This window comes from Gadus macrocephalus, chromosome 1, assembly GCF_031168955.1.
Source record: "Gadus macrocephalus chromosome 1, ASM3116895v1".
Classification (NCBI taxonomy): Eukaryota; Metazoa; Chordata; class Actinopteri; order Gadiformes; family Gadidae; genus Gadus; species Gadus macrocephalus.
Window position 1 is genome coordinate 25,904,956 of NC_082382.1, and position 24,585 is coordinate 25,929,540.

At 41.6% G+C, this 24,585-nt stretch overlaps 53 non-coding genes across 53 annotated transcripts; all 53 read right to left on the bottom strand.

Annotated features, from left to right (window-relative positions):
• Positions 1-115: 115 nt before the first annotated feature.
• trnar-ucu (transfer RNA arginine (anticodon UCU)) lies at positions 116-207 on the bottom strand. The gene is given in 2 exon segments: positions 116-151; positions 171-207. It is a non-coding gene; the product is annotated as a tRNA-Arg (tRNA).
• Positions 208-417: 210 nt separating this feature from the next.
• On the bottom strand, positions 418-509 carry trnar-ucu (transfer RNA arginine (anticodon UCU)). Its single transcript is given in 2 exon segments — positions 418-453; positions 473-509. It is a non-coding gene; the product is annotated as a tRNA-Arg (tRNA).
• A 210-nt stretch (positions 510-719) lies between these two features.
• Positions 720-813, bottom strand: trnar-ucu (transfer RNA arginine (anticodon UCU)). Its single transcript has 2 exons — positions 777-813; positions 720-755 (listed from the first exon to the last, which is right to left on the bottom strand). It is a non-coding gene; the product is annotated as a tRNA-Arg (tRNA).
• A 529-nt stretch (positions 814-1,342) lies between these two features.
• Positions 1,343-1,436, bottom strand: trnar-ucu (transfer RNA arginine (anticodon UCU)). The gene is made up of 2 exons: positions 1,400-1,436; positions 1,343-1,378 (listed from the first exon to the last, which is right to left on the bottom strand). It is a non-coding gene; the product is annotated as a tRNA-Arg (tRNA).
• A 210-nt stretch (positions 1,437-1,646) lies between these two features.
• Positions 1,647-1,740, bottom strand: trnar-ucu (transfer RNA arginine (anticodon UCU)). The gene is made up of 2 exons: positions 1,704-1,740; positions 1,647-1,682 (listed from the first exon to the last, which is right to left on the bottom strand). It is a non-coding gene; the product is annotated as a tRNA-Arg (tRNA).
• Positions 1,741-2,268: 528 nt separating this feature from the next.
• On the bottom strand, positions 2,269-2,362 carry trnar-ucu (transfer RNA arginine (anticodon UCU)). Its single transcript has 2 exons — positions 2,326-2,362; positions 2,269-2,304 (listed from the first exon to the last, which is right to left on the bottom strand). It is a non-coding gene; the product is annotated as a tRNA-Arg (tRNA).
• A 210-nt stretch (positions 2,363-2,572) lies between these two features.
• trnar-ucu (transfer RNA arginine (anticodon UCU)) lies at positions 2,573-2,667 on the bottom strand. Its single transcript has 2 exons — positions 2,630-2,667; positions 2,573-2,608 (listed from the first exon to the last, which is right to left on the bottom strand). It is a non-coding gene; the product is annotated as a tRNA-Arg (tRNA).
• A 527-nt stretch (positions 2,668-3,194) lies between these two features.
• On the bottom strand, positions 3,195-3,288 carry trnar-ucu (transfer RNA arginine (anticodon UCU)). Its single transcript has 2 exons — positions 3,252-3,288; positions 3,195-3,230 (listed from the first exon to the last, which is right to left on the bottom strand). It is a non-coding gene; the product is annotated as a tRNA-Arg (tRNA).
• A 209-nt stretch (positions 3,289-3,497) lies between these two features.
• trnar-ucu (transfer RNA arginine (anticodon UCU)) lies at positions 3,498-3,591 on the bottom strand. Its single transcript has 2 exons — positions 3,555-3,591; positions 3,498-3,533 (listed from the first exon to the last, which is right to left on the bottom strand). It is a non-coding gene; the product is annotated as a tRNA-Arg (tRNA).
• A 483-nt stretch (positions 3,592-4,074) lies between these two features.
• trnar-ucu (transfer RNA arginine (anticodon UCU)) lies at positions 4,075-4,166 on the bottom strand. The gene is given in 2 exon segments: positions 4,075-4,110; positions 4,130-4,166. It is a non-coding gene; the product is annotated as a tRNA-Arg (tRNA).
• Positions 4,167-4,376: 210 nt separating this feature from the next.
• Positions 4,377-4,470, bottom strand: trnar-ucu (transfer RNA arginine (anticodon UCU)). Its single transcript has 2 exons — positions 4,434-4,470; positions 4,377-4,412 (listed from the first exon to the last, which is right to left on the bottom strand). It is a non-coding gene; the product is annotated as a tRNA-Arg (tRNA).
• Positions 4,471-4,998: 528 nt separating this feature from the next.
• On the bottom strand, positions 4,999-5,092 carry trnar-ucu (transfer RNA arginine (anticodon UCU)). Its single transcript has 2 exons — positions 5,056-5,092; positions 4,999-5,034 (listed from the first exon to the last, which is right to left on the bottom strand). It is a non-coding gene; the product is annotated as a tRNA-Arg (tRNA).
• Positions 5,093-5,302: 210 nt separating this feature from the next.
• Positions 5,303-5,396, bottom strand: trnar-ucu (transfer RNA arginine (anticodon UCU)). Its single transcript has 2 exons — positions 5,360-5,396; positions 5,303-5,338 (listed from the first exon to the last, which is right to left on the bottom strand). It is a non-coding gene; the product is annotated as a tRNA-Arg (tRNA).
• Positions 5,397-5,879: 483 nt separating this feature from the next.
• On the bottom strand, positions 5,880-5,971 carry trnar-ucu (transfer RNA arginine (anticodon UCU)). The gene is given in 2 exon segments: positions 5,880-5,915; positions 5,935-5,971. It is a non-coding gene; the product is annotated as a tRNA-Arg (tRNA).
• Positions 5,972-6,181: 210 nt separating this feature from the next.
• trnar-ucu (transfer RNA arginine (anticodon UCU)) lies at positions 6,182-6,273 on the bottom strand. The gene is given in 2 exon segments: positions 6,182-6,217; positions 6,237-6,273. It is a non-coding gene; the product is annotated as a tRNA-Arg (tRNA).
• Positions 6,274-6,483: 210 nt separating this feature from the next.
• Positions 6,484-6,577, bottom strand: trnar-ucu (transfer RNA arginine (anticodon UCU)). The gene is made up of 2 exons: positions 6,541-6,577; positions 6,484-6,519 (listed from the first exon to the last, which is right to left on the bottom strand). It is a non-coding gene; the product is annotated as a tRNA-Arg (tRNA).
• An 833-nt stretch (positions 6,578-7,410) lies between these two features.
• On the bottom strand, positions 7,411-7,504 carry trnar-ucu (transfer RNA arginine (anticodon UCU)). The gene is made up of 2 exons: positions 7,468-7,504; positions 7,411-7,446 (listed from the first exon to the last, which is right to left on the bottom strand). It is a non-coding gene; the product is annotated as a tRNA-Arg (tRNA).
• A 528-nt stretch (positions 7,505-8,032) lies between these two features.
• trnar-ucu (transfer RNA arginine (anticodon UCU)) lies at positions 8,033-8,126 on the bottom strand. The gene is made up of 2 exons: positions 8,090-8,126; positions 8,033-8,068 (listed from the first exon to the last, which is right to left on the bottom strand). It is a non-coding gene; the product is annotated as a tRNA-Arg (tRNA).
• Positions 8,127-8,336: 210 nt separating this feature from the next.
• Positions 8,337-8,430, bottom strand: trnar-ucu (transfer RNA arginine (anticodon UCU)). Its single transcript has 2 exons — positions 8,394-8,430; positions 8,337-8,372 (listed from the first exon to the last, which is right to left on the bottom strand). It is a non-coding gene; the product is annotated as a tRNA-Arg (tRNA).
• Positions 8,431-9,215: 785 nt separating this feature from the next.
• On the bottom strand, positions 9,216-9,309 carry trnar-ucu (transfer RNA arginine (anticodon UCU)). Its single transcript has 2 exons — positions 9,273-9,309; positions 9,216-9,251 (listed from the first exon to the last, which is right to left on the bottom strand). It is a non-coding gene; the product is annotated as a tRNA-Arg (tRNA).
• A 528-nt stretch (positions 9,310-9,837) lies between these two features.
• Positions 9,838-9,931, bottom strand: trnar-ucu (transfer RNA arginine (anticodon UCU)). Its single transcript has 2 exons — positions 9,895-9,931; positions 9,838-9,873 (listed from the first exon to the last, which is right to left on the bottom strand). It is a non-coding gene; the product is annotated as a tRNA-Arg (tRNA).
• A 210-nt stretch (positions 9,932-10,141) lies between these two features.
• trnar-ucu (transfer RNA arginine (anticodon UCU)) lies at positions 10,142-10,236 on the bottom strand. Its single transcript has 2 exons — positions 10,199-10,236; positions 10,142-10,177 (listed from the first exon to the last, which is right to left on the bottom strand). It is a non-coding gene; the product is annotated as a tRNA-Arg (tRNA).
• A 482-nt stretch (positions 10,237-10,718) lies between these two features.
• Positions 10,719-10,810, bottom strand: trnar-ucu (transfer RNA arginine (anticodon UCU)). Its single transcript is given in 2 exon segments — positions 10,719-10,754; positions 10,774-10,810. It is a non-coding gene; the product is annotated as a tRNA-Arg (tRNA).
• Positions 10,811-11,020: 210 nt separating this feature from the next.
• On the bottom strand, positions 11,021-11,114 carry trnar-ucu (transfer RNA arginine (anticodon UCU)). Its single transcript has 2 exons — positions 11,078-11,114; positions 11,021-11,056 (listed from the first exon to the last, which is right to left on the bottom strand). It is a non-coding gene; the product is annotated as a tRNA-Arg (tRNA).
• Positions 11,115-11,597: 483 nt separating this feature from the next.
• trnar-ucu (transfer RNA arginine (anticodon UCU)) lies at positions 11,598-11,689 on the bottom strand. Its single transcript is given in 2 exon segments — positions 11,598-11,633; positions 11,653-11,689. It is a non-coding gene; the product is annotated as a tRNA-Arg (tRNA).
• Positions 11,690-11,899: 210 nt separating this feature from the next.
• On the bottom strand, positions 11,900-11,993 carry trnar-ucu (transfer RNA arginine (anticodon UCU)). Its single transcript has 2 exons — positions 11,957-11,993; positions 11,900-11,935 (listed from the first exon to the last, which is right to left on the bottom strand). It is a non-coding gene; the product is annotated as a tRNA-Arg (tRNA).
• Positions 11,994-12,521: 528 nt separating this feature from the next.
• On the bottom strand, positions 12,522-12,615 carry trnar-ucu (transfer RNA arginine (anticodon UCU)). The gene is made up of 2 exons: positions 12,579-12,615; positions 12,522-12,557 (listed from the first exon to the last, which is right to left on the bottom strand). It is a non-coding gene; the product is annotated as a tRNA-Arg (tRNA).
• Positions 12,616-12,825: 210 nt separating this feature from the next.
• On the bottom strand, positions 12,826-12,920 carry trnar-ucu (transfer RNA arginine (anticodon UCU)). The gene is made up of 2 exons: positions 12,883-12,920; positions 12,826-12,861 (listed from the first exon to the last, which is right to left on the bottom strand). It is a non-coding gene; the product is annotated as a tRNA-Arg (tRNA).
• Positions 12,921-13,402: 482 nt separating this feature from the next.
• On the bottom strand, positions 13,403-13,494 carry trnar-ucu (transfer RNA arginine (anticodon UCU)). Its single transcript is given in 2 exon segments — positions 13,403-13,438; positions 13,458-13,494. It is a non-coding gene; the product is annotated as a tRNA-Arg (tRNA).
• Positions 13,495-13,704: 210 nt separating this feature from the next.
• trnar-ucu (transfer RNA arginine (anticodon UCU)) lies at positions 13,705-13,798 on the bottom strand. Its single transcript has 2 exons — positions 13,762-13,798; positions 13,705-13,740 (listed from the first exon to the last, which is right to left on the bottom strand). It is a non-coding gene; the product is annotated as a tRNA-Arg (tRNA).
• A 483-nt stretch (positions 13,799-14,281) lies between these two features.
• Positions 14,282-14,373, bottom strand: trnar-ucu (transfer RNA arginine (anticodon UCU)). Its single transcript is given in 2 exon segments — positions 14,282-14,317; positions 14,337-14,373. It is a non-coding gene; the product is annotated as a tRNA-Arg (tRNA).
• A 210-nt stretch (positions 14,374-14,583) lies between these two features.
• On the bottom strand, positions 14,584-14,677 carry trnar-ucu (transfer RNA arginine (anticodon UCU)). Its single transcript has 2 exons — positions 14,641-14,677; positions 14,584-14,619 (listed from the first exon to the last, which is right to left on the bottom strand). It is a non-coding gene; the product is annotated as a tRNA-Arg (tRNA).
• A 528-nt stretch (positions 14,678-15,205) lies between these two features.
• On the bottom strand, positions 15,206-15,299 carry trnar-ucu (transfer RNA arginine (anticodon UCU)). The gene is made up of 2 exons: positions 15,263-15,299; positions 15,206-15,241 (listed from the first exon to the last, which is right to left on the bottom strand). It is a non-coding gene; the product is annotated as a tRNA-Arg (tRNA).
• A 210-nt stretch (positions 15,300-15,509) lies between these two features.
• trnar-ucu (transfer RNA arginine (anticodon UCU)) lies at positions 15,510-15,603 on the bottom strand. Its single transcript has 2 exons — positions 15,567-15,603; positions 15,510-15,545 (listed from the first exon to the last, which is right to left on the bottom strand). It is a non-coding gene; the product is annotated as a tRNA-Arg (tRNA).
• Positions 15,604-16,086: 483 nt separating this feature from the next.
• trnar-ucu (transfer RNA arginine (anticodon UCU)) lies at positions 16,087-16,178 on the bottom strand. Its single transcript is given in 2 exon segments — positions 16,087-16,122; positions 16,142-16,178. It is a non-coding gene; the product is annotated as a tRNA-Arg (tRNA).
• Positions 16,179-16,388: 210 nt separating this feature from the next.
• trnar-ucu (transfer RNA arginine (anticodon UCU)) lies at positions 16,389-16,480 on the bottom strand. The gene is given in 2 exon segments: positions 16,389-16,424; positions 16,444-16,480. It is a non-coding gene; the product is annotated as a tRNA-Arg (tRNA).
• Positions 16,481-16,690: 210 nt separating this feature from the next.
• On the bottom strand, positions 16,691-16,784 carry trnar-ucu (transfer RNA arginine (anticodon UCU)). Its single transcript has 2 exons — positions 16,748-16,784; positions 16,691-16,726 (listed from the first exon to the last, which is right to left on the bottom strand). It is a non-coding gene; the product is annotated as a tRNA-Arg (tRNA).
• A 529-nt stretch (positions 16,785-17,313) lies between these two features.
• Positions 17,314-17,407, bottom strand: trnar-ucu (transfer RNA arginine (anticodon UCU)). Its single transcript has 2 exons — positions 17,371-17,407; positions 17,314-17,349 (listed from the first exon to the last, which is right to left on the bottom strand). It is a non-coding gene; the product is annotated as a tRNA-Arg (tRNA).
• A 210-nt stretch (positions 17,408-17,617) lies between these two features.
• trnar-ucu (transfer RNA arginine (anticodon UCU)) lies at positions 17,618-17,711 on the bottom strand. The gene is made up of 2 exons: positions 17,675-17,711; positions 17,618-17,653 (listed from the first exon to the last, which is right to left on the bottom strand). It is a non-coding gene; the product is annotated as a tRNA-Arg (tRNA).
• An 832-nt stretch (positions 17,712-18,543) lies between these two features.
• On the bottom strand, positions 18,544-18,637 carry trnar-ucu (transfer RNA arginine (anticodon UCU)). The gene is made up of 2 exons: positions 18,601-18,637; positions 18,544-18,579 (listed from the first exon to the last, which is right to left on the bottom strand). It is a non-coding gene; the product is annotated as a tRNA-Arg (tRNA).
• Positions 18,638-19,120: 483 nt separating this feature from the next.
• On the bottom strand, positions 19,121-19,212 carry trnar-ucu (transfer RNA arginine (anticodon UCU)). Its single transcript is given in 2 exon segments — positions 19,121-19,156; positions 19,176-19,212. It is a non-coding gene; the product is annotated as a tRNA-Arg (tRNA).
• Positions 19,213-19,422: 210 nt separating this feature from the next.
• On the bottom strand, positions 19,423-19,514 carry trnar-ucu (transfer RNA arginine (anticodon UCU)). Its single transcript is given in 2 exon segments — positions 19,423-19,458; positions 19,478-19,514. It is a non-coding gene; the product is annotated as a tRNA-Arg (tRNA).
• Positions 19,515-19,724: 210 nt separating this feature from the next.
• Positions 19,725-19,816, bottom strand: trnar-ucu (transfer RNA arginine (anticodon UCU)). The gene is given in 2 exon segments: positions 19,725-19,760; positions 19,780-19,816. It is a non-coding gene; the product is annotated as a tRNA-Arg (tRNA).
• A 218-nt stretch (positions 19,817-20,034) lies between these two features.
• Positions 20,035-20,128, bottom strand: trnar-ucu (transfer RNA arginine (anticodon UCU)). Its single transcript has 2 exons — positions 20,092-20,128; positions 20,035-20,070 (listed from the first exon to the last, which is right to left on the bottom strand). It is a non-coding gene; the product is annotated as a tRNA-Arg (tRNA).
• A 218-nt stretch (positions 20,129-20,346) lies between these two features.
• trnar-ucu (transfer RNA arginine (anticodon UCU)) lies at positions 20,347-20,440 on the bottom strand. The gene is made up of 2 exons: positions 20,404-20,440; positions 20,347-20,382 (listed from the first exon to the last, which is right to left on the bottom strand). It is a non-coding gene; the product is annotated as a tRNA-Arg (tRNA).
• A 211-nt stretch (positions 20,441-20,651) lies between these two features.
• On the bottom strand, positions 20,652-20,745 carry trnar-ucu (transfer RNA arginine (anticodon UCU)). The gene is made up of 2 exons: positions 20,709-20,745; positions 20,652-20,687 (listed from the first exon to the last, which is right to left on the bottom strand). It is a non-coding gene; the product is annotated as a tRNA-Arg (tRNA).
• A 218-nt stretch (positions 20,746-20,963) lies between these two features.
• trnar-ucu (transfer RNA arginine (anticodon UCU)) lies at positions 20,964-21,057 on the bottom strand. The gene is made up of 2 exons: positions 21,021-21,057; positions 20,964-20,999 (listed from the first exon to the last, which is right to left on the bottom strand). It is a non-coding gene; the product is annotated as a tRNA-Arg (tRNA).
• A 218-nt stretch (positions 21,058-21,275) lies between these two features.
• On the bottom strand, positions 21,276-21,369 carry trnar-ucu (transfer RNA arginine (anticodon UCU)). The gene is made up of 2 exons: positions 21,333-21,369; positions 21,276-21,311 (listed from the first exon to the last, which is right to left on the bottom strand). It is a non-coding gene; the product is annotated as a tRNA-Arg (tRNA).
• A 210-nt stretch (positions 21,370-21,579) lies between these two features.
• On the bottom strand, positions 21,580-21,673 carry trnar-ucu (transfer RNA arginine (anticodon UCU)). The gene is made up of 2 exons: positions 21,637-21,673; positions 21,580-21,615 (listed from the first exon to the last, which is right to left on the bottom strand). It is a non-coding gene; the product is annotated as a tRNA-Arg (tRNA).
• Positions 21,674-21,883: 210 nt separating this feature from the next.
• Positions 21,884-21,977, bottom strand: trnar-ucu (transfer RNA arginine (anticodon UCU)). Its single transcript has 2 exons — positions 21,941-21,977; positions 21,884-21,919 (listed from the first exon to the last, which is right to left on the bottom strand). It is a non-coding gene; the product is annotated as a tRNA-Arg (tRNA).
• Positions 21,978-22,784: 807 nt separating this feature from the next.
• Positions 22,785-22,878, bottom strand: trnar-ucu (transfer RNA arginine (anticodon UCU)). Its single transcript has 2 exons — positions 22,842-22,878; positions 22,785-22,820 (listed from the first exon to the last, which is right to left on the bottom strand). It is a non-coding gene; the product is annotated as a tRNA-Arg (tRNA).
• Positions 22,879-23,088: 210 nt separating this feature from the next.
• On the bottom strand, positions 23,089-23,182 carry trnar-ucu (transfer RNA arginine (anticodon UCU)). Its single transcript has 2 exons — positions 23,146-23,182; positions 23,089-23,124 (listed from the first exon to the last, which is right to left on the bottom strand). It is a non-coding gene; the product is annotated as a tRNA-Arg (tRNA).
• Positions 23,183-23,392: 210 nt separating this feature from the next.
• trnar-ucu (transfer RNA arginine (anticodon UCU)) lies at positions 23,393-23,486 on the bottom strand. Its single transcript has 2 exons — positions 23,450-23,486; positions 23,393-23,428 (listed from the first exon to the last, which is right to left on the bottom strand). It is a non-coding gene; the product is annotated as a tRNA-Arg (tRNA).
• Positions 23,487-24,585: the final 1,099 nt, after the last annotated feature.

Below are 24,585 nucleotides of genomic sequence, written 5' to 3' on the forward strand. Positions count from 1 at the left end.
AATGATAGCATGTCGGGAATCGAACCCACAACATATGTCAGCACAAAGTAGTTTTTTTCGTCGTTGGAGACTATAGTTCTTCCTCGAGATCTGCCGGAGTCAAGTCCATAATGACCGACTCTGGTGGGACTCGAACCCACAACCTTTGAATCACATCTCACATGAATGACTAGAAGTCCAACGCGCTATCCATTGCGCCACAGAGCCCTCTTTATATTCAAAAATAAACTCTTTTTTCTCCAATGTCAAAGGACAAAGGGATTTTAGGCATCCAGATTACAAAAGCAGGATAATGCACCATCAATGATCACATGTCGGGACTCGAACCCACAACATATGTCACCACAAAGTAGTTTTTTTCGTTGTTGGAGACTATAGTTCTTCCTCGAGATCTGCCGGAGTCAAGTCCATAATGACCGACTCTGGTGGGACTCGAACCCACAACCTTTGAATCACATCTCACATGAATGACTAGAAGTCCAACGCGCTATCCATTGCGCCACAAAGCCCTCTTTATATTCAAAAATAAACTATTTTTTCTCCAATGTCAAAGGACAAAGGGATTTTAGGCATCCAGATTACTAAAGCAGGATAATGCACCATCAATGATCGCATGTCGGGACTCGAACCCACAACATATGTCAGCACAAAGTAGTTATTTTCGTTGTTGGAGACTATAGTTCTTCCTCGAGATCTACCGGAGTCGAGTCCATAATGACCGACTCTGGTGAGACTCGAACCCACAACCTTTGAATAACATCTTTTATGTGCTTGACTAGAAGTCCAACGCGCTATCCATTGCGCCACAGAGCCCTTTAAATAAAATAAAAATTAGCACTTTTTTTTTAAATGTCAAAGGACAAAGGGATTTTGGTCATCCAGATTACTAAAGCAGGATAATGCACCATCAATGATAGCATGTCGGGACTCGAACCCACAACATATGTCAGCACAAAGTAGTTTTTTCCGTTGTGGGATACTTGGTGACTATAGTTCTTCCTCGAGATCTACCGGAGTCGAGTCCATAATGACCGACTCTGGTGTGACTCGAACCCACAACCATTGAATCACATCTCACATGAATGACTAGAAGTCCAACGCGCTATCCATTGCGCCACAGAGCCCTGTTTGTATTGTAAATTAAACAAATTTTTCTTCAATGTCAAAGAACAAAGGGATTTTGGTTATCCAGATTACTAAAGCAGGATAATGCACCATCAATGATAGCATGTCGGAACTCGAACCCACAACATATGTCAGCACAAAGTAGTTTTTTCCGTTGTGGGATACTTGGTGACTATAGTTCTTCCTCGAGAACTACCGGAGTCAAGTCCATAATGACCGACTCTGGTGGGACTCGAACCCACAACCTTTGAATAACATATTTTATATGATTGACTAGAAGTCCAACGCGCTATCCATTGCGCCACAGAGCCCTCTTTATATACAAAAATAAACTATTTTTTCTCCAATGTCAAAGGACAAAGGGATTTTAGGCATCCAGATTACTAAAGCAGGATAATGCACCATCAATGATCGCATGTCGGGACTCGAACCCACAACATATGTCAGCACAAAGTAGTTATTTTCGTTGTTGGAGACTATAGTTCTTCCTCGAGATCTACCGGAGTCGAGTCCATAATGACCGACTCTGGTGGGACTCGAACCCACAACCTTTGAATAACATCTTTTATGTGCTTGACTAGAAGTCCAACGCGCTATCCATTGCGCCACAGAGCCCTTTAAATAAAATAAAATTAGCACTTTTTTTTTAAATGTCAAAGGACAAAGGGATTTTGGTCATCCAGATTACTAAAGCAGGATAATGCACCATCAATGATAGCATGTCGGGACTCGAACCCACAACATATGTCAGCACAAAGTAGTTTTTTCCGTTGTGGGATACTTGGTGACTATAGTTCTTCCTCGAGATCTACCGGAGTCGAGTCCATAAACACCGACTCTGGTGTGACTCGAACCCACAACCATTGAATCACATCTCACATGAATGACTAGAAGTCCAACGCGCTATCCATTGCGCCACAGAGCCCTGTTTGTATTGTAAATTAAACAAATTTTTCTTCAATGTCAAAGAACAAAGGGATTTTGGTTATCCAGATTACTAAAGCAGGATAATGCACCATCAATGATAGCATGTCGGAACTCGAACCCACAACATATGTCAGCACAAAGTAGTTTTTTCCGTTGTGGGATACTTGGTGACTATAGTTCTTCCTCGAGAACTACCGGAGTCAAGTCCATAATGACCGACTCTGGTGGGACTCGAACCCACAACCTTTGAATAACATATTTTATATGATTGACTAGAAGTCCAACGCGCTATCCATTGCGCCACAGAGCCCTTTAAAGATAAAAAAATTAGCACTTTTTTCTTAAATGTCAAAGGACAAAGGGATTTTGGTCATCCAGATTACTAAAGCAGGATAATGCACCATCAATGATAGCATGTCGGGACTCGAACCCACAACATATGTCAGCACAAAGTAGCTTTTTTTGTTGTTGGAGACTAAAGCTCTTCCTCGAGATCTACCGGAGTCAAGTCCATAATGACCGACTCTGGTGGGACTCGAACCCACAACCTTTGAATAACTGCTTTTATATGATTGACTAGAAGTCCAACGCGCTTTCCATTGCGCCACAGAGGCCTTTAAATGTACTACAATGTGCACTTTTTTCTTAAATGTCAAAGGACAAAGGGATTTTGGTCATCCAGATTACTAAAGCAGGATAATGCACCATCAATGATAGCATGTCGGGACTCGAACCCACAACATATGTCAGCACAAAGTAGTTTTTTCCGTTGTGGGATACTTGGTGACTATAGTTCTTCCTCGAGATCTACCGGAGTCGAGTCCATAATGACCGACTCTGGTGTGACTCGAACCCACAACCATTGAATCACATCTCACATGAATGACTAGAAGTCCAACGCGCTATCCATTGCGCCACAGAGCCCTGTTTGTATTGTAAATTAAACAAATTTTTCTTCAATGTCAAAGAACAAAGGGATTTTGGTTACCCAGATTACTAAAGCAGGATAATGCACCATCAATGATAGCATGTCGGAACTCGAACCCACAACATATGTCAGCACAAAGTAGTTTTTTCCGTTGTGGGATACTTGGTGACTATAGTTCTTCCTCGAGAACTACCGGAGTCAAGTCCATAATGACCGACTCTGGTGGGACTCGAACCCACAACCTTTGAATAACATATTTTATATGATTGACTAGAAGTCCAACGCGCTATCCATTGCGCCACAGAGCCCTTTAAAGATAAAAAATTAGCACTTTTTTCTTAAATGTCAAAGGACAAAGGGATTTTGGTCATCCAGAATACTAAAGCAGGATAATGCACCATCAATGATAGCATGTCGGGACTCGAACCCACAACATATGTCAGCACAAAGTAGCTTTTTTTGTTGTTGGAGACTAAAGTTCTTCCTCGAGATCTACCGGAGTCAAGTCCATAATGACCGACTCTGGTGGGACTCGAACCCACAACCTTTGAATAACTTCTTTTATATGATTGACTAGAAGTCCAACGCGCTTTCCATTGCGCCACAGAGCCCTTTAAATGTACTACAATGTGCACTTTTTTCTTAAATGTCAAAGGACAAAGGGATTTTGGTCATCCAGATTACTAAAGCAGGATAATGCACAATCAATGATAGCATGTCGGGACTCGAACCCACAACATATGTCAGCACAAAGTAGTTTTTTTCGTTGTGGGATACTTGGTGACTATAGTTCTTCCTCGAGAACTACCGGAGTCAAGTCCATAATGACCGACTCTGGTGGGACTCGAACCCACAACCTTTGAATAACAACATTAAAGTTAGTTAAATTAGCATTTTTTTCTTGAATGTCAAAGGACTTTGGTCCTTTGGTTCTTTGATTTGGGTCATCCAGATTACTAAAGCAGGATAATGCACCATCAATGATAGCATGTCGGGAATCGAACCCACAACATATGTCAGCACAAAGTAGTTTTTTTCGTTGTTGGAGACTATAGTTCTTCCTTGAGATCTGCCGGAGTCAAGTCCATAATGACCGACTCTGGTGGGACTCGAACCCACAACCTTTGAATCACATCTCACATGAATGACTAGAAGTCCAACGCGCTATCCATTGCGCCACAGAGCCCTCTTAATAATCAAAAATAAACTATTTTTTCTCCAATGTCAAAGGACAAAGGGATTTTAGGCATCCAGATTACTAAAGCAGGATAATGCACCATCAATGATCGCATGTCGGGACTCGAACCCACAACATATGTCAGCACAAAGTAGTTATTTTCGTTGTTGGAGACTATAGTTCTTCCTCGAGATCTACCGGAGTCGAGTCCATAATGACCGACTCTGGTGGGACTCGAACCCACAACCTTTGAATAACATCTTTTATGTGCTTGACTAGAAGTCCAACGCGCTATCCATTGCGCCACAGAGCCCTTTAAATAAAAAAAAATTAGCACTTTTTTTTTGAATGTCAAAGGACAAAGGGATTTTGGTCATCCAGATTACTAAAGCAGGATAATGCACCATCAATGATAGCATGTCGGGACTCGAACCCACAACATATGTCAGCACAAAGTAGTTTTTTCCGTTGTGGGATACTTGGTGACTATAGTTCTTCCTCGAGATCTACCGGAGTCGAGTCCATAATGACCGACTCTGGTGTGACTCGAACCCACAACCATTGAATCACATCTCACATGAATGACTAGAAGTCCAACGCGCTATCCATTGCGCCACAGAGCCCTGTTTGTATTGTAAATTAAACAAATTTTTCTTCAATGTCAAAGAACAAAGGGATTTTGGTTACCCAGATTACAAAAGCAGGATAATGCACCATCAATGATAGCATGTCGGAACTCGAACCCACAACATATGTCAGCACAAAGTAGTTTTTTCCGTTGTGGGATACTTGGTGACTATAGTTCTTCCTCGAGAACTACCGGAGTCAAGTCCATAATGACCGACTCTGGTGGGACTCGAACCCACAACCTTTGAATAACATATTTTATATGATTGACTAGAAGTCCAACGCGCTATCCATTGCGCCACAGAGCCCTTTAAAGATAAAAAAATTAGCACTTTTTTCTTAAATGTCAAAGGACAAAGGGATTTTGGTCATCCAGATTACTAAAGCAGGATAATGCACCATCAATGATAGCATGTCGGGACTCGAACCCACAACATATGTCAGCACAAAGTAGCTTTTTTTGTTGTTGGAGACTAAAGTTCTTCCTCGAGATCTACCGGAGTCAAGTCCATAATGACCGACTCTGGTGGGACTCGAACCCACAACCTTTGAATAACTTCTTTTATATGATTGACTAGAAGTCCAACGCGCTTTCCATTGCGCCACAGAGCCCTTTAAATGTACTACAATGTGCACTTTTTTCTTAAATGTCAAAGGACAAAGGGATTTTGGTCATCCAGATTACTAAAGCAGGATAATGCACAATCAATGATAGCATGTCGGGACTCGAACCCACAACATATGTCAGCACAAAGTAGTTTTTTTCGTTGTGGGATACTTGGTGACTATAGTTCTTCCTCGAGAACTACCGGAGTCAAGTCCATAATGACCGACTCTGGTGGGACTCGAACCCACAACCTTTGAATAACAACATTAAAGTTAGTTAAATTAGCATTTTTTTCTTGAATGTCAAAGGACTTTGGTCCTTTGGTTCTTTGATTTGGGTCATCCAGATTACTAAAGCAGGATAATGCACCATCAATGATAGCATGTCGGGAATCGAACCCACAACATATGTCAGCACAAAGTAGTTTTTTTCGTCGTTGGAGACTATAGTTCTTCCTCGAGATCTGCCGGAGTCAAGTCCATAATGACCGACTCTGGTGGGACTCGAACCCACAACCTTTGAATCACATCTCACATGAATGACTAGAAGTCCAACGCGCTATCCATTGCGCCACAGAGCCCTCTTTATATTCAAAAATAAACTCTTTTTTCTCCAATGTCAAAGGACAAAGGGATTTTAGGCATCCAGATTACAAAAGCAGGATAATGCACCATCAATGATCACATGTCGGGACTCGAACCCACAACATATGTCACCACAAAGTAGTTTTTTTCGTTGTTGGAGACTATAGTTCTTCCTCGAGATCTGCCGGAGTCAAGTCCATAATGACCGACTCTGGTGGGACTCGAACCCACAACCTTTGAATCACATCTCACATGAATGACTAGAAGTCCAACGCGCTATCCATTGCGCCACAAAGCCCTCTTTATATTCAAAAATAAACTATTTTTTCTCCAATGTCAAAGGACAAAGGGATTTTAGGCATCCAGATTACTAAAGCAGGATAATGCACCATCAATGATCGCATGTCGGGACTCGAACCCACAACATATGTCAGCACAAAGTAGTTATTTTCGTTGTTGGAGACTATAGTTCTTCCTCGAGATCTACCGGAGTCGAGTCCATAATGACCGACTCTGGTGAGACTCGAACCCACAACCTTTGAATAACATCTTTTATGTGCTTGACTAGAAGTCCAACGCGCTATCCATTGCGCCACAGAGCCCTTTAAATAAAATAAAAATTAGCACTTTTTTTTTAAATGTCAAAGGACAAAGGGATTTTGGTCATCCAGATTACTAAAGCAGGATAATGCACCATCAATGATAGCATGTCGGGACTCGAACCCACAACATATGTCAGCACAAAGTAGTTTTTTCCGTTGTGGGATACTTGGTGACTATAGTTCTTCCTCGAGATCTACCGGAGTCGAGTCCATAATGACCGACTCTGGTGTGACTCGAACCCACAACCATTGAATCACATCTCACATGAATGACTAGAAGTCCAACGCGCTATCCATTGCGCCACAGAGCCCTGTTTGTATTGTAAATTAAACAAATTTTTCTTCAATGTCAAAGAACAAAGGGATTTTGGTTATCCAGATTACTAAAGCAGGATAATGCACCATCAATGATAGCATGTCGGAACTCGAACCCACAACATATGTCAGCACAAAGTAGTTTTTTCCGTTGTGGGATACTTGGTGACTATAGTTCTTCCTCGAGAACTACCGGAGTCAAGTCCATAATGACCGACTCTGGTGGGACTCGAAACCACAACCTTTGAATAACATATTTTATATGATTGACTAGAAGTCCAACGCGCTATCCATTGCGCCACAGAGCCCTCTTTATATACAAAAATAAACTATTTTTTCTCCAATGTCAAAGGACAAAGGGATTTTAGGCATCCAGATTACTAAAGCAGGATAATGCACCATCAATGATCGCATGTCGGGACTCGAACCCACAACATATGTCAGCACAAAGTAGTTATTTTCGTTGTTGGAGACTATAGTTCTTCCTCGAGATCTACCGGAGTCGAGTCCATAATGACCGACTCTGGTGGGACTCGAACCCACAACCTTTGAATAACATCTTTTATGTGCTTGACTAGAAGTCCAACGCGCTATCCATTGCGCCACAGAGCCCTTTAAATAAAATAAAATTAGCACTTTTTTTTTAAATGTCAAAGGACAAAGGGATTTTGGTCATCCAGATTACTAAAGCAGGATAATGCACCATCAATGATAGCATGTCGGGACTCGAACCCACAACATATGTCAGCACAAAGTAGTTTTTTCCGTTGTGGGATACTTGGTGACTATAGTTCTTCCTCGAGATCTACCGGAGTCGAGTCCATAAACACCGACTCTGGTGTGACTCGAACCCACAACCATTGAATCACATCTCACATGAATGACTAGAAGTCCAACGCGCTATCCATTGCGCCACAGAGCCCTGTTTGTATTGTAAATTAAACAAATTTTTCTTCAATGTCAAAGAACAAAGGGATTTTGGTTATCCAGATTACTAAAGCAGGATAATGCACCATCAATGATAGCATGTCGGAACTCGAACCCACAACATATGTCAGCACAAAGTAGTTTTTTCCGTTGTGGGATACTTGGTGACTATAGTTCTTCCTCGAGAACTACCGGAGTCAAGTCCATAATGACCGACTCTGGTGGGACTCGAACCCACAACCTTTGAATAACATATTTTATATGATTGACTAGAAGTCCAACGCGCTATCCATTGCGCCACAGAGCCCTTTAAAGATAAAAAAATTAGCACTTTTTTCTTAAATGTCAAAGGACAAAGGGATTTTGGTCATCCAGATTACTAAAGCAGGATAATGCACCATCAATGATAGCATGTCGGGACTCGAACCCACAACATATGTCAGCACAAAGTAGCTTTTTTTGTTGTTGGAGACTAAAGTTCTTCCTCGAGATCTACCGGAGTCAAGTCCATAATGACCGACTCTGGTGGGACTCGAACCCACAACCTTTGAATAACTGCTTTTATATGATTGACTAGAAGTCCAACGCGCTTTCCATTGCGCCACAGAACCCTTTAAATGTACTACAATGTGCACTTTTTTCTTAAATGTCAAAGGACAAAGGGATTTTGGTCATCCAGATTACTAAAGCAGGATAATGCACAATCAATGATAGCATGTCGGGACTCGAACCCACAACATATGTCAGCACAAAGTAGTTTTTTTCGTTGTGGGATACTTGGTGACTATAGTTCTTCCTCGAGAACTACCGGAGTCAAGTCCATAATGACCGACTCTGGTGGGACTCGAACCCACAACCTTTGAATAACAACATTAAAGTTAGTTAAATTAGCATTTTTTTCTTGAATGTCAAAGGACTTTGGTCCTTTGGTTCTTTGATTTGGGTCATCCAGATTACTAAAGCAGGATAATGCACCATCAACGATAGCATGTCGGGAATCGAACCCACAACATATGTCAGCACAAAGTAGTTTTTTTCGTTGTTGGAGACTATAGTTCTTCCTCGAGATCTGCCGGAGTCAAGTCCATAATGGCCGACTCTGGTGGGACTCGAACCCACAACCTTTGAATCACAACTCACATGAATGACTAGAAGTCCAACGAACTATCCATTGCGCCACAGAGCCCTCTTTATATTCAAAAATAAACTATTTTTTCTCCAATGTCAAAGGACAAAGGGATTTTAGGCATCCAGATTACTAAAGCAGGATAATGCACCATCAATGATCGCATGTCGGGACTCGAACCCACAACATATGTCAGCACAAAGTAGTTATTTTCGTTGTTGGAGACTATAGTTCTTCCTCGAGATCTACCGGAGTCGAGTCCATAATGACCGACTCTGGTGGGACTCGAACCCACAACCTTTGAATAACATCTTTTATGTGCTTGACTAGAAGTCCAACGCGCTATCCATTGCGCCACAGAGCCCTTTAAATAAAATAAAATTAGCACTTTTTTTTTAAATGTCAAAGGACAAAGGGATTTTGGTCATCCAGATTACTAAAGCAGGATAATGCACCATCAATGATAGCATGTCGGGACTCGAACCCACAACATATGTCAGCACAAAGTAGTTTTTTCCGTTGTGGGATACTTGGTGACTATAGTTCTTCCTCGAGATCTACCGGAGTCGAGTCCATAAACACCGACTCTGGTGTGACTCGAACCCACAACCATTGAATCACATCTCACATGAATGACTAGAAGTCCAACGCGCTATCCATTGCGCCACAGAGCCCTGTTTGTATTGTAAATTAAACAAATTTTTCTTCAATGTCAAAGAACAAAGGGATTTTGGTTATCCAGATTACTAAAGCAGGATAATGCACCATCAATGATAGCATGTCGGAACTCGAACCCACAACATATGTCAGCACAAAGTAGTTTTTTCCGTTGTGGGATACTTGGTGACTATAGTTCTTCCTCGAGAACTACCGGAGTCAAGTCCATAATGACCGACTCTGGTGGGACTCGAACCCACAACCTTTGAATAACATATTTTATATGATTGACTAGAAGTCCAACGCGCTATCCATTGCGCCACAGAGCCCTTTAAAGATAAAAAAATTAGCACTTTTTTCTTAAATGTCAAAGGACAAAGGGATTTTGGTCATCCAGATTACTAAAGCAGGATAATGCACCATCAATGATAGCATGTCGGGACTCGAACCCACAACATATGTCAGCACAAAGTAGCTTTTTTTGTTGTTGGAGACTAAAGTTCTTCCTCGAGATCTACCGGAGTCAAGTCCATAATGACCGACTCTGGTGGGACTCGAACCCACAACCTTTGAATAACTGCTTTTATATGATTGACTAGAAGTCCAACGCGCTTTCCATTGCGCCACAGAGGCCTTTAAATGTACTACAATGTGCACTTTTTTCTTAAATGTCAAAGGACAAAGGGATTTTGGTCATCCAGATTACTAAAGCAGGATAATGCACAATCAATGATAGCATGTCGGGACTCGAACCCACAACATATGTCAGCACAAAGTAGTTTTTTTCGTTGTGGGATACTTGGTGACTATAGTTCTTCCTCGAGAACTACCGGAGTCAAGTCCATAATGACCGACTCTGGTGGGACTCGAACCCACAACCTTTGAATAACAACATTAAAGTTAGTTAAATTAGCATTTTTTTCTTGAATGTCAAAGGACTTTGGTCCTTTGGTTCTTTGATTTGGGTCATCCAGATTACTAAAGCAGGATAATGCACCATCAATGATAGCATGTCGGGAATCGAACCCACAACATATGTCAGCACAAAGTAGTTTTTTTCGTTGTTGGAGACTATAGTTCTTCCTCGAGATCTGCCGGAGTCAAGTCCATAATGGCCGACTCTGGTGGGACTCGAACCCACAACCTTTGAATCACAACTCACATGAATGACTAGAAGTCCAACGCACTATCCATTGCGCCACAGAGCCCTGTTTATATTCAAAAATAAACTCTTTTTTCTCCAATGTCAAAGGACAAAGGGATTTTAGGCATCCAGATTACTAAAGCAGGATAATGCACCATCAATGATAGCATGTCGGGACTCGAACCCACAACATATGTCAGCACAAAGTAGCTTTTTTTGTTGTTGGAGACTAAAGTTCTTCCTCGAGATCTACCGGAGTCAAGTCCATAATGACCGACTCTGGTGGGACTCGAACCCACAACCTTTGAATAACTTCTTTTATATGATTGACTAGAAGTCCAACGCGCTTTCCATTGCGCCACAGAGCCCTTTAAATGTACTACAATGTGCACTTTTTTCTTAAATGTCAAAGGACAAAGGGATTTTGGTCATCCAGATTACTAAAGCAGGATAATGCACAATCAATGATAGCATGTCGGGACTCGAACCCACAACATATGTCAGCACAAAGTAGTTTTTTTCGTTGTGGGATACTTGGTGACTATAGTTCTTCCTCGAGAACTACCGGAGTCAAGTCCATAATGACCGACTCTGGTGGGACTCGAACCCACAACCTTTGAATAACAACATTAAAGTTAGTTAAATTAGCATTTTTTTCTTGAATGTCAAAGGACTTTGGTCCTTTGGTTCTTTGATTTGGGTCATCCAGATTACTAAAGCAGGATAATGCACCATCAATGATAGCATGTCGGGAATCGAACCCACAACATATGTCAGCACAAAGTAGTTTTTTTCGTTGTTGGAGACTATAGTTCTTCCTTGAGATCTGCCGGAGTCAAGTCCATAATGACCGACTCTGGTGGGACTCGAACCCACAACCTTTGAATCACATCTCACATGAATGACTAGAAGTCCAACGCGCTATCCATTGCGCCACAGAGCCCTCTTAATAATCAAAAATAAACTATTTTTTCTCCAATGTCAAAGGACAAAGGGATTTTAGGCATCCAGATTACTAAAGCAGGATAATGCACCATCAATGATCGCATGTCGGGACTCGAACCCACAACATATGTCAGCACAAAGTAGTTATTTTCGTTGTTGGAGACTATAGTTCTTCCTCGAGATCTACCGGAGTCGAGTCCATAATGACCGACTCTGGTGGGACTCGAACCCACAACCTTTGAATAACATCTTTTATGTGCTTGACTAGAAGTCCAACGCGCTATCCATTGCGCCACAGAGCCCATTAAATAAAAAAAAATTAGCACTTTTTTTTTGAATGTCAAAGGACAAAGGGATTTTGGTCATCCAGATTACTAAAGCAGGATAATGCACCATCAATGATAGCATGTCGGGACTCGAACCCACAACATATGTCAGCACAAAGTAGTTTTTTCCGTTGTGGGATACTTGGTGACTATAGTTCTTCCTCGAGATCTACCGGAGTCGAGTCCATAATGACCGACTCTGGTGTGACTCGAACCCACAACCATTGAATCACATCTCACATGAATGACTAGAAGTCCAACGCGCTATCCATTGCGCCACAGAGCCCTGTTTGTATTGTAAATTAAACAAATTTTTCTTCAATGTCAAAGAACAAAGGGATTTTGGTTACCCAGATTACTAAAGCAGGATAATGCACCATCAATGATAGCATGTCGGAACTCGAACCCACAACATATGTCAGCACAAAGTAGTTTTTTCCGTTGTGGGATACTTGGTGACTATAGTTCTTCCTCGAGAACTACCGGAGTCAAGTCCATAATGACCGACTCTGGTGGGACTCGAACCCACAACCTTTGAATAACATATTTTATATGATTGACTAGAAGTCCAACGCGCTATCCATTGCGCCACAGAGCCCTTAAAAGATAAGAAAATTAGCACTTTTTTCTTAAATGTCAAAGGACAAAGGGATTTTGGTCATCCAGATTACTAAAGCAGGATAATGCACCATCAATGATAGCATGTCGGGACTCGAACCCACAACATATGTCAGCACAAAGTAGCTTTTTTTGTTGTTGGAGACTAAAGTTCTTCCTCGAGATCTACCGGAGTCAAGTCCATAATGACCGACTCTGGTGGGACTCGAACCCACAACCTTTGAATAACTGCTTTTATATGATTGACTAGAAGTCCAACGCGCTTTCCATTGCGCCACAGAGGCCTTTAAATGTACTACAATGTGCACTTTTTTCTTAAATGTCAAAGGACAAAGGGATTTTGGTCATCCAGATTACTAAAGCAGGATAATGCACAATCAATGATAGCATGTCGGGACTCGAACCCACAACATATGTCAGCACAAAGTAGTTTTTTTCGTTGTGGGATACTTGGTGACTATAGTTCTTCCTCGAGAACTACCGGAGTCAAGTCCATAATGACCGACTCTGGTGGGACTCGAACCCACAACCTTTGAATAACAACATTAAAGTTAGTTAAATTAGCATTTTTTTCTTGAATGTCAAAGGACTTTGGTCCTTTGGTTCTTTGATTTGGGTCATCCAGATTACTAAAGCAGGATAATGCACCATCAATGATAGCATGTCGGGAATCGAACCCACAACATATGTCAGCACAAAGTAGTTTTTTTCGTTGTTGGAGACTATAGTTCTTCCTCGAGATCTGCCGGAGTCAAGTCCATAATGGCCGACTCTGGTGGGACTCGAACCCACAACCTTTGAATCACAACTCACATGAATGACTAGAAGTCCAACGCACTATCCATTGCGCCACAGAGCCCTGTTTATATTCAAAAATAAACTCTTTTTTCTCCAATGTCAAAGGACAAAGGGATTTTAGGCATCCAGATTACTAAAGCAGGATAATGCACCATCAATGATAGCATGTCGGGACTCGAACCCACAACATATGTCAGCACAAAGTAGCTTTTTTTGTTGTTGGAGACTAAAGTTCTTCCTCGAGATCTACCGGAGTCAAGTCCATAATGACCGACTCTGGTGGGACTCGAACCCACAACCTTTGAATAACTTCTTTTATATGATTGACTAGAAGTCCAACGCGCTTTCCATTGCGCCACAGAGCCCTTTAAATGTACTACAATGTGCACTTTTTTCTTAAATGTCAAAGGACAAAGGGATTTTGGTCATCCAGATTACTAAAGCAGGATAATGCACAATCAATGATAGCATGTCGGGACTCGAACCCACAACATATGTCAGCACAAAGTAGTTTTTTTCGTTGTGGGATACTTGGTGACTATAGTTCTTCCTCGAGAACTACCGGAGTCAAGTCCATAATGACCGACTCTGGTGGGACTCGAACCCACAACCTTTGAATAACAACATTAAAGTTAGTTAAATTAGCATTTTTTTCTTGAATGTCAAAGGACTTTGGTCCTTTGGTTCTTTGATTTGGGTCATCCAGATTACTAAAGCAGGATAATGCACCATCAATGATAGCATGTCGGGAATCGAACCCACAACATATGTCAGCACAAAGTAGTTTTTTTCGTTGTTGGAGACTATAGTTCTTCCTTGAGATCTGCCGGAGTCAAGTCCATAATGACCGACTCTGGTGGGACTCGAACCCACAACCTTTGAATCACATCTCACATGAATGACTAGAAGTCCAACGCGCTATCCATTGCGCCACAGAGCCCTCTTAATAATCAAAAATAAACTATTTTTTCTCCAATGTCAAAGGACAAAGGGATTTTAGGCATCCAGATTACTAAAGCAGGATAATGCACCATCAATGATCGCATGTCGGGACTCGAACCCACAACATATGTCAGCACAAAGTAGTTATTTTCGTTGTTGGAGACTATAGTTCTTCCTCGAGATCTACCGGAGTCGAGTCCATAATGACCGACTCTGGTGGGACTCGAACCCACAACCTTTGAATAACATCTTTTATGTGCTTGACTAGAAGTCCAACGCGCTATCCATTGCGCCACAGAGCCCATTAAATAAAAAAAAATTAGCACTTTTTTTTTGAATGTCAAAGGACAAAGGGATTTTGGTCATCCAGATTACTAAAGCAGGATAATGCACCATCAATGATAGCATGTCGGGACTCGAACCCACAACATATGTCAGCACAAAGTAGTTTTTTCCGTTGTGGGATACTTGGTGACTATAGTTCTTCCTCGAGATCTACCGGAGTCGAGTCCATAATGACCGACTCTGGTGTGACTCGAACCCACAACCATTGAATCACATCTCACATGAATGACTAGAAGTCCAACGCGCTATCCATTGCGCCACAGAGCCCTGTTTGTATTGTAAATTAAACAAATTTTTCTTCAATGTCAAAGAACAAAGGGATTTTGGTTACCCAGATTACTAAAGCAGGATAATGCACCATCAATGATAGCATGTCGGAACTCGAACCCACAACATATGTCAGCACAAAGTAGTTTTTTCCGTTGTGGGATACTTGGTGACTATAGTTCTTCCTCGAGAACTACCGGAGTCAAGTCCATAATGACCGACTCTGGTGGGACTCGAACCCACAACCTTTGAATAACATATTTTATATGATTGACTAGAAGTCCAACGCGCTATCCATTGCGCCACAGAGCCCTTAAAAGATAAGAAAATTAGCACTTTTTTCTTAAATGTCAAAGGACAAAGGGATTTTGGTCATCCAGATTACTAAAGCAGGATAATGCACCATCAATGATAGCATGTCGGGACTCGAACCCACAACATATGTCAGCACAAAGTAGCTTTTTTTGTTGTTGGAGACTAAAGTTCTTCCTCGAGATCTACCGGAGTCAAGTCCATAATGACCGACTCTGGTGGGACTCGAACCCACAACCTTTGAATAACTTCTTTTATATGATTGACTAGAAGTCCAACGCGCTTTCCATTGCGCCACAGAGCCCTTTAAATGTACTACAATGTGCACTTTTTTCTTAAATGTCAAAGGACAAAGGGATTTTGGTCATCCAGATTACTAAAGCAGGATAATGCACAATCAATGATAGCATGTCGGGACTCGAACCCACAACATATGTCAGCACAAAGTAGTTTTTTTCGTTGTGGGATACTTGGTGACTATAGTTCTTCCTCGAGAACTACCGGAGTCAAGTCCATAATGACCGACTCTGGTGGGACTCGAACCCACAACCTTTGAATAACAACATTAAAGTTAGTTAAATTAGCATTTTTTTCTTGAATGTCAAAGGACTTTGGTCCTTTGGTTCTTTGATTTGGGTCATCCAGATTACTAAAGCAGGATAATGCACCATCAATGATAGCATGTCGGGAATCGAACCCACAACATATGTCAGCACAAAGTAGTTTTTTTCGTTGTTGGAGACTATAGTTCTTCCTCGAGATCTGCCGGAGTCAAGTCCATAATGACCGACTCTGGTGGGACTCGAACCCACAACCTTTGAATCACATCTCACATGAATGACTAGAAGTCCAACGCGCTATCCATTGCGCCACAGAGCCCTCTTTATATTCAAAAATAAACTCTTTTTTCTCCAATGTCAAAGGACAAAGGGATTTTAGGCATCCAGATTACAAAAGCAGGATAATGCACCATCAATGATCACATGTCGGGACTCGAACCCACAACATATGTCACCACAAAGTAGTTTTTTTCGTTGTTGGAGACTATAGTTCTTCCTCGAGATCTGCCGGAGTCAAGTCCATAATGACCGACTCTGGTGGGACTCGAACCCACAACCTTTGAATCACATCTCACATGAATGACTAGAAGTCCAACGCGCTATCCATTGCGCCACAAAGCCTTCTTTATATTCAAAAATAAACTATTTTTTCTCCAATGTCAAAGGACAAAGGGATTTTAGGCATCCAGATTACTAAAGCAGGATAATGCACCATCAATGATCGCATGTCGGGACTCGAACCCACAACATATGTCAGCACAAAGTAGTTATTTTCGTTGTTGGAGACTATAGTTCTTCCTCGAGATCTACCGGAGTCGAGTCCATAATGACCGACTCTGGTGAGACTCGAACCCACAACCTTTGAATAACATCTTTTATGTGCTTGACTAGAAGTCCAACGCGCTATCCATTGCGCCACAGAGCCCTTTAAATAAAATAAAAATTAGCACTTTTTTTTTAAATGTCAAAGGACAAAGGGATTTTGGTCATCCAGATTACTAAAGCAGGATAATGCACCATCAATGATAGCATGTCGGGACTCGAACCCACAACATATGTCAGCACAAAGTAGTTTTTTCCGTTGTGGGATACTTGGTGACTATAGTTCTTCCTCGAGATCTACCGGAGTCGAGTCCATAATGACCGACTCTGGTGTGACTCGAACCCACAACCATTGAATCACATCTCACATGAATGACTAGAAGTCCAACGCGCTATCCATTGCGCCACAGAGCCCTGTTTGTATTGTAAATTAAACAAATTTTTCTTCAATGTCAAAGAACAAAGGGATTTTGGTTATCCAGATTACTAAAGCAGGATAATGCACCATCAATGATAGCATGTCGGAACTCGAACCCACAACATATGTCAGCACAAAGTAGTTTTTTCCGTTGTGGGATACTTGGTGACTATAGTTCTTCCTCGAGAACTACCGGAGTCAAGTCCATAATGACCGACTCTGGTGGGACTCGAACCCACAACCTTTGAATAACATATTTTATATGATTGACTAGAAGTCCAACGCGCTATCCATTGCGCCACAGAGCCCTCTTTATATTCAAAAATAAACTATTTTTTCTCCAATGTCAAAGGACAAAGGGATTTTAGGCATCCAGATTACTAAAGCAGGATAATGCACCATCAATGATCGCATGTCGGGACTCGAACCCACAACATATGTCAGCACAAAGTAGTTATTTTCGTTGTTGGAGACTATAGTTCTTCCTCGAGATCTACCGGAGTCGAGTCCATAATGACCGACTCTGGTGGGACTCGAACCCACAACCTTTGAATAACATCTTTTATGTGCTTGACTAGAAGTCCAACGCGCTATCCATTGCGCCACAGAGCCCTTTAAATAAAATAAAATTAGCACTTTTTTTTTAAATGTCAAAGGACAAAGGGATTTTGGTCATCCAGATTACTAAAGCAGGATAATGCACCATCAATGATAGCATGTCGGGACTCGAACCCACAACATATGTCAGCACAAAGTAGTTTTTTCCGTTGTGGGATACTTGGTGACTATAGTTCTTCCTCGAGATCTACCGGAGTCGAGTCCATAAACACCGACTCTGGTGTGACTCGAACCCACAACCATTGAATCACATCTCACATGAATGACTAGAAGTCCAACGCGCTATCCATTGCGCCACAGAGCCCTGTTTGTATTGTAAATTAAACAAATTTTTCTTCAATGTCAAAGAACAAAGGGATTTTGGTTATCCAGATTACTAAAGCAGGATAATGCACCATCAATGATAGCATGTCGGAACTCGAACCCACAACATATGTCAGCACAAAGTAGTTTTTTCCGTTGTGGGATACGTGGTGACTATAGTTCTTCCTCGAGAACTACCGGAGTCAAGTCCATAATGACCGACTCTGGTGGGACTCGAACCCACAACCTTTGAATAACATATTTTATATGATTGACTAGAAGTCCAACGCGCTATCCATTGCGCCACAGATCCCTTTAAAGATAAAAAAATTAGCACTTTTTTCTTAAATGTCAAAGGACAAAGGGATTTTAGTCATCCAGATTACTAAAGCAGGATAATGCACCATCAATGATAGCATGTCGGGACTCGAACCCACAACATATGTCAGCACAAAGTAGCTTTTTTTGTTGTTGGAGACTAAAGTTCTTCCTCGAGATCTACCGGAGTCAAGTCCATAATGACCGACTCTGGTGGGACTCGAACCCACAACCTTTGAATAACTGCTTTTATATGATTGACTAGAAGTCCAACGCGCTTTCCATTGCGCCACAGAGCCCTTTAAATGTACTACAATGTGCACTTTTTTCTTAAATGTCAAAGGACAAAGGGATTTTGGTCATCCAGATTACTAAAGCAGGATAATGCACAATCAATGATAGCATGTCGGGACTCGAACCCACAACATATGTCAGCACAAAGTAGTTTTTTTCGTTGTGGGATACTTGGTGACTATAGTTCTTCCTCGAGAACTACCGGAGTCAAGTCCATAATGACCGACTCTGGTGGGACTCGAACCCACAACCTTTGAATAACAACATTAAAGTTAGTTAAATTAGCATTTTTTTCTTGAATGTCAAAGGACTTTGGTCCTTTGGTTCTTTGATTTGGGTCATCCAGATTACTAAAGCAGGATAATGCACCATCAATGATAGCATGTCGGGAATCGAACCCACAACATATGTCAGCACAAAGTAGTTTTTTTCGTTGTTGGAGACTATAGTTCTTCCTTGAGATCTGCCGGAGTCAAGTCCATAATGACCGACTCTGGTGGGACTCGAACCCACAACCTTTGAATCACATCTCACATGAATGACTAGAAGTCCAACGCGCTATCCATTGCGCCACAGAGCCCTCTTAATAATCAAAAATAAACTATTTTTTCTCCAATGTCAAAGGACAAAGGGATTTTAGGCATCCAGATTACTAAAGCAGGATAATGCACCATCAATGATCGCATGTCGGGACTCGAACCCACAACATATGTCAGCACAAAGTAGTTATTTTCGTTGTTGGAGACTATAGTTCTTCCTCGAGATCTACCGGAGTCGAGTCCATAATGACCGACTCTGGTGGGACTCGAACCCACAACCTTTGAATCACAACTCACATGAATGACTAGAAGTCCAACGCACTATCCATTGCGCCACAGAGCCCTGTTTATATTCAAAAATAAACTCTTTTTTCTCCAATGTCAAAGGACAAAGGGATTTTAGGCATCCAGATTACTAAAGCAGGATAATGCACCATCAATGATCACATGTCGGGACTCGAACCCACAACATATGTCACCACAAAGTAGTTTTTTTCGTTGTTGGAGACTATAGTTCTTCCTCGAGATCTACCGGAGTCGAGTCCATAATGACCGACTCTGGTGGGACTCGAACCCACAAACTTTGAATCACATCTCACATGAATGACTAGAAGTCCAACGCGCTATCCATTGCGCCACAGAGCCCTGTTTGTATTGTAATTGAAACAAATTTTTCTTCAATGTCAAAGAACAAAGGGATTTTGGTCATCCAGATTACTAAAGCAGGATAATGCACCATCAATGATAGCATGTCGGAACTCGAACCCACAACATATGTCAGCACAAAGTAGTTTTTTCCGTTGTGGGATACTTGGTGACTATAGTTCTTCATCGAGAACTACCGGAGTCAAGTCCATAATGACCGACTCTGGTGGGACTCGAACCCACAACCTTTGAATAACATCTTTTATATGATTGACTAGAAGTCCAACGCGCTATCCATTGCGCCACAGAGCCCTTTTAAGATAAAAAAATTAGCACTTTTTTCTTAAATGTCAAAGGACAAAGGGATTTTGGTCATCCAGATTACTAAAGCAGGATAATGCACCATCAATGATAGCATGTCGGGACTCTAACCCACAACATATGTCAGCACAAAGTAGTTTTTTCCGTTGTGGGATACTTGGTGACTATAGTTCTTCCTCGAGAACTACCGGAGTCAAGTCCATAATGACCGACTCTGGTGGGACTCGAACCCACAACCATTGAATAACATCTTTTATATGATTGACTAGAAGTCCAACGCGCTATCCATTGCGCCACAGAGCCCTCTGTATATTCAAAAAGAAACTCTTTTTTCTCCAATGTCAAAGGACAAAGGGATTTTAGGCATCCAGATTACTAAAGCAGGATAATGCACCATCAATGATCACATGTCGGGACTCGAACCCACAACATATGTCACCACAAAGTAGTTTTTTTTCGTTGTTGGAGACTATAGTTCTTCCTCGAGATCTACCGGAGTCGAGTCCATAATGACCGACTCTGGTGGGACTCGAACCCACAACCTTTGAATAACTTCTTTTATATGATTGACTAGAAGTCCAACGCGCTTTCCATTGCGCCACAGAGCCCTGTTTGTATTGTAATTGAAACAAATTTTTCTTCAATGTCAAAGAACAAAGGGATTTTGGTCATCCAGATTACTAAAGCAGGATAATGCACCATCAATGATAGCATGTCGGAACTCGAACCCACAACATATGTCAGCACAAAGTAGTTTTTTCCGTTGTGGGATACTTGGTGACTATAGTTCTTCATCGAGAACTACCGGAGTCAAGTCCATAATGACCGACTCTGGTGGGACTCGAACCCACAACCTTTGAATAACATCTTTTATATGATTGACTAGAAGTCCAACGCGCTATCCATTGCGCCACAGAGCCCTTTTAAGATAAAAAAATTAGCACTTTTTTCTTAAATGTCAAAGGACAAAGGGATTTTGGTCATCAAGATTACTAAAGCAGGATAATGCACCATCAATGATAGCATGTCGGGACTCTAACCCACAACATATGTCAGCACAAAGTAGTTTTTTCCGTTGTGGGATACTTGGTGACTTTAGTTCTTCCTCGAGAACTACCGGAGTCAAGTCCATAATGACCGACTCTGGTGGGACTCGAACCCACAACCTTTGAATAACATCTTTTATATGATTGACTAGAAGTCCAACGCGCTATCCATTGCGCCACAGAGCCCTCTGTATATTCAAAAAGAAACTCTTTTTTCTCCAATGTCAAAGGACAAAGGGATTTTAGGCATCCAGATTACTAAAGCAGGATAATGCACCTTCAATGATCGCATGTCGGGACTCGAACCCACAACATATGTCTGCACAAAGTAGTTTTTTTCGTTGTTGGAGACTATAGTTCTTCCTCGAGAACTACCGGAGTCGAGTCCATAATGACCGACTCTGGTGGGACTCGAACCCACAACCTTTGAATAACATCTTTTATATGATTGACTAGAAGTCCAACGCGCTATCCATTGCGCCACAGAGCCCTTTAAAGATAAAAAAATTAGCACTTTTTTCTTAAATGTCAAAGGACAAAGGGATTTTGGTCATCCAGATTACTAAAGCAGGATAATGCACCATCAATGATAGCATGTCGGGACTCGAACCCACAACATATGTCAGCACAAAGTAGCTTTTTTGGTTGTTGGAGACTAAAGTTCTTCCTCGAGATCTACCGGAGTCAAGTCCATAATGACCGACTCTGGTGGGACTCGAACCCACAACCTTTGAATAACTTCTTTTATATGATTGACTAGAAGTCCAACGCGCTTTCCATTGCGCCACAGAGCCCTTTAAATGTAATAAAATGTGCACTTTTTTCTTAAATGTCAAAGGACAAAGGGATTTTGGTCATCCAGATTACTAAAGCAGGATAATGCACAATCAATGATAGCATGTCGGGACTCGAACCCACAACATATGTCAGCACAAAGTAGTTATTTTCGTTGTTGGAGACTATAGTTCTTCCTCGAGATCTACCGGAGTCGAGTCCATAATGACCGACTCTGGTGTGACTCGAACCAACAACCTTTGAATTACATCTCACATGAATGACTAGAAGTCCAACGCGCTATCCATTTCGCCACAGAGCCCAATTTGTATTGTAAATGAAACAAATTTTTCTTCAATGTCAAAGGACAAAGGGATTTTGGGCATCCAGATTACTAAAGCAGGATAATGCACCATCAATGATAGCATGTCGGGACTCGAACCCACAACATATGTCAGCACAAAGTAGCTTTTTTGGTTGTTGGAGACTAAAGTTCTTCCTCGAGATCTACCGGAGTCAAGTCCATAATGACCGACTCTGGTGGGACTCGAACCCACAACATTTGAATAACATATCAAATGAATGACTAGAAGTCCAACGTGCTATCCATTGCGCCACAGAGCCCATTAAAGGTATTAAAATTAGCACTTTTTTCTTGAATGTCAAAGGGATTTTGGTCATCCAGATTACTAAAGCAGGATAATGCACCATCAATGATAGCATGTCGGGACTCGAACCCACAACATATGTCAGCACAAAGTAGCTTTTTTCGTTGTTGGAGACTAAAGTTCTTCCTCGAGATCTACCGGAGTCAAGTCCATAATGACCGACTCTGGTGGGACTCGAACCCACAACCTTTGAATAACATCTTTTATATGATTGACTAGAAGTCCAACGCGCTATCCATTGCGCCACAGAGCCCTCTGTATATTCAAAAAGAAACTCTTTTTTCTCCAATGTCAAAGGACAAAGGGATTTTAGGCATCCAGATTACTAAAGCAGGATAATGCACCTTCAATGATCGCATGTCGGGACTCGAACCCACAACATATGTCTGCACAAAGTAGTTTTTTTCGTTGTTGGAGACTATAGTTCTTCCTCGAGAACTACCGGAGTCGAGTCCATAATGACCGACTCTGGTGGGACTCGAACCCACAACCTTTGAATAACATCTTTTATATGATTGACTAGAAGTCCAACGCGCTATCCATTGCGCCACAGAGCCCTTTAAAGATAAAAAAATTAGCACTTTTTTCTTAAATGTCAAAGGACAAAGGGATTTTGGTCATCCAGATTACTAAAGCAGGATAATGCACCATCAATGATAGCATGTCGGGACTCGAACCCACAACATATGTCAGCACAAAGTAGCTTTTTTGGTTGTTGGAGACTAAAGTTCTTCCTCGAGATCTACCGGAGTCAAGTCCATAATGACCGACTCTGGTGGGACTCGAACCCACAACCTTTGAATAACTTCTTTTATATGATTGACTAGAAGTCCAACGCGCTTTCCATTGCGCCACAGAGCCCTTTAAATGTAATAAAATGTGCACTTTTTTCTTAAATGTCAAAGGACAAAGGGATTTTGGTCATCCAGATTACTAAAGCAGGATAATGCACAATCAATGATAGCATGTCGGGACTCGAACCCACAACATATGTCAGCACAAAGTAGTTATTTTCGTTGTTGGAGACTATAGTTCTTCCTCGAGATCTACCGGAGTCGAGTCCATAATGACCGACTCTGGTGTGACTCGAACCAACAACCTTTGAATTACATCTCACATGAATGACTAGAAGTCCAACGCGCTATCCATTTCGCCACAGAGCCCAATTTGTATTGTAAATGAAACAAATTTTTCTTCAATGTCAAAGGACAAAGGGATTTTGGGCATCCAGATTACTAAAGCAGGATAATGCACCATCAATGATAGCATGTCGGGACTCGAACCCACAACATACGTCAGCACAAAGTAGTTTTTTTCGTTGTGGGATACTTGGTGACTATAGTTCTTCCTCGAGAACTACCGGAGTCAAGTCCATAATGACCGACTCTGGTGGGACTCGAACCCACAACCTTTGAATAACAACATTAAAGTTAGTTAAATTAGCATTTTTTTCTTGAATGTCAAAGGACTATGGTCCTTTGGTTCTTTGATTTGGGTCATCCAGATTACTACAGCAGGATAATGCACCTTCAATGATCGCATGTCGGGACTCGAACCCACAACATATGTCGGCACAAAGTAGTTTTTTTCGTTGTTGGAGACTTTACTTCTTCCTCGAGATCTGCCGGAGTCAAGTCTATAATGACCAACTCTGGTGGGACTCGAACCCACAACCTATGAATCACATCTCACATGAATGACTAGAAGTCCAGCGCACTATCCATTGCGCCACAGAGCCCTCTGTATATACTTAAAGAGACTCTTTTTTCTCCAATGTCAAAGGACAAAGGGATTTTAGGCATCCAGATTACTAAAGCAGGATAATGCACCATCAATGATCGCATGTCGGGACTCGAACCCACAACATATGTCAGCACAAAGTAGTTATTTTCGTTGTTGGAGACTATAGTTCTTCCTCGAGATCTACCGGAGTCGAGTCAATAATGACCGACTCTGGTGT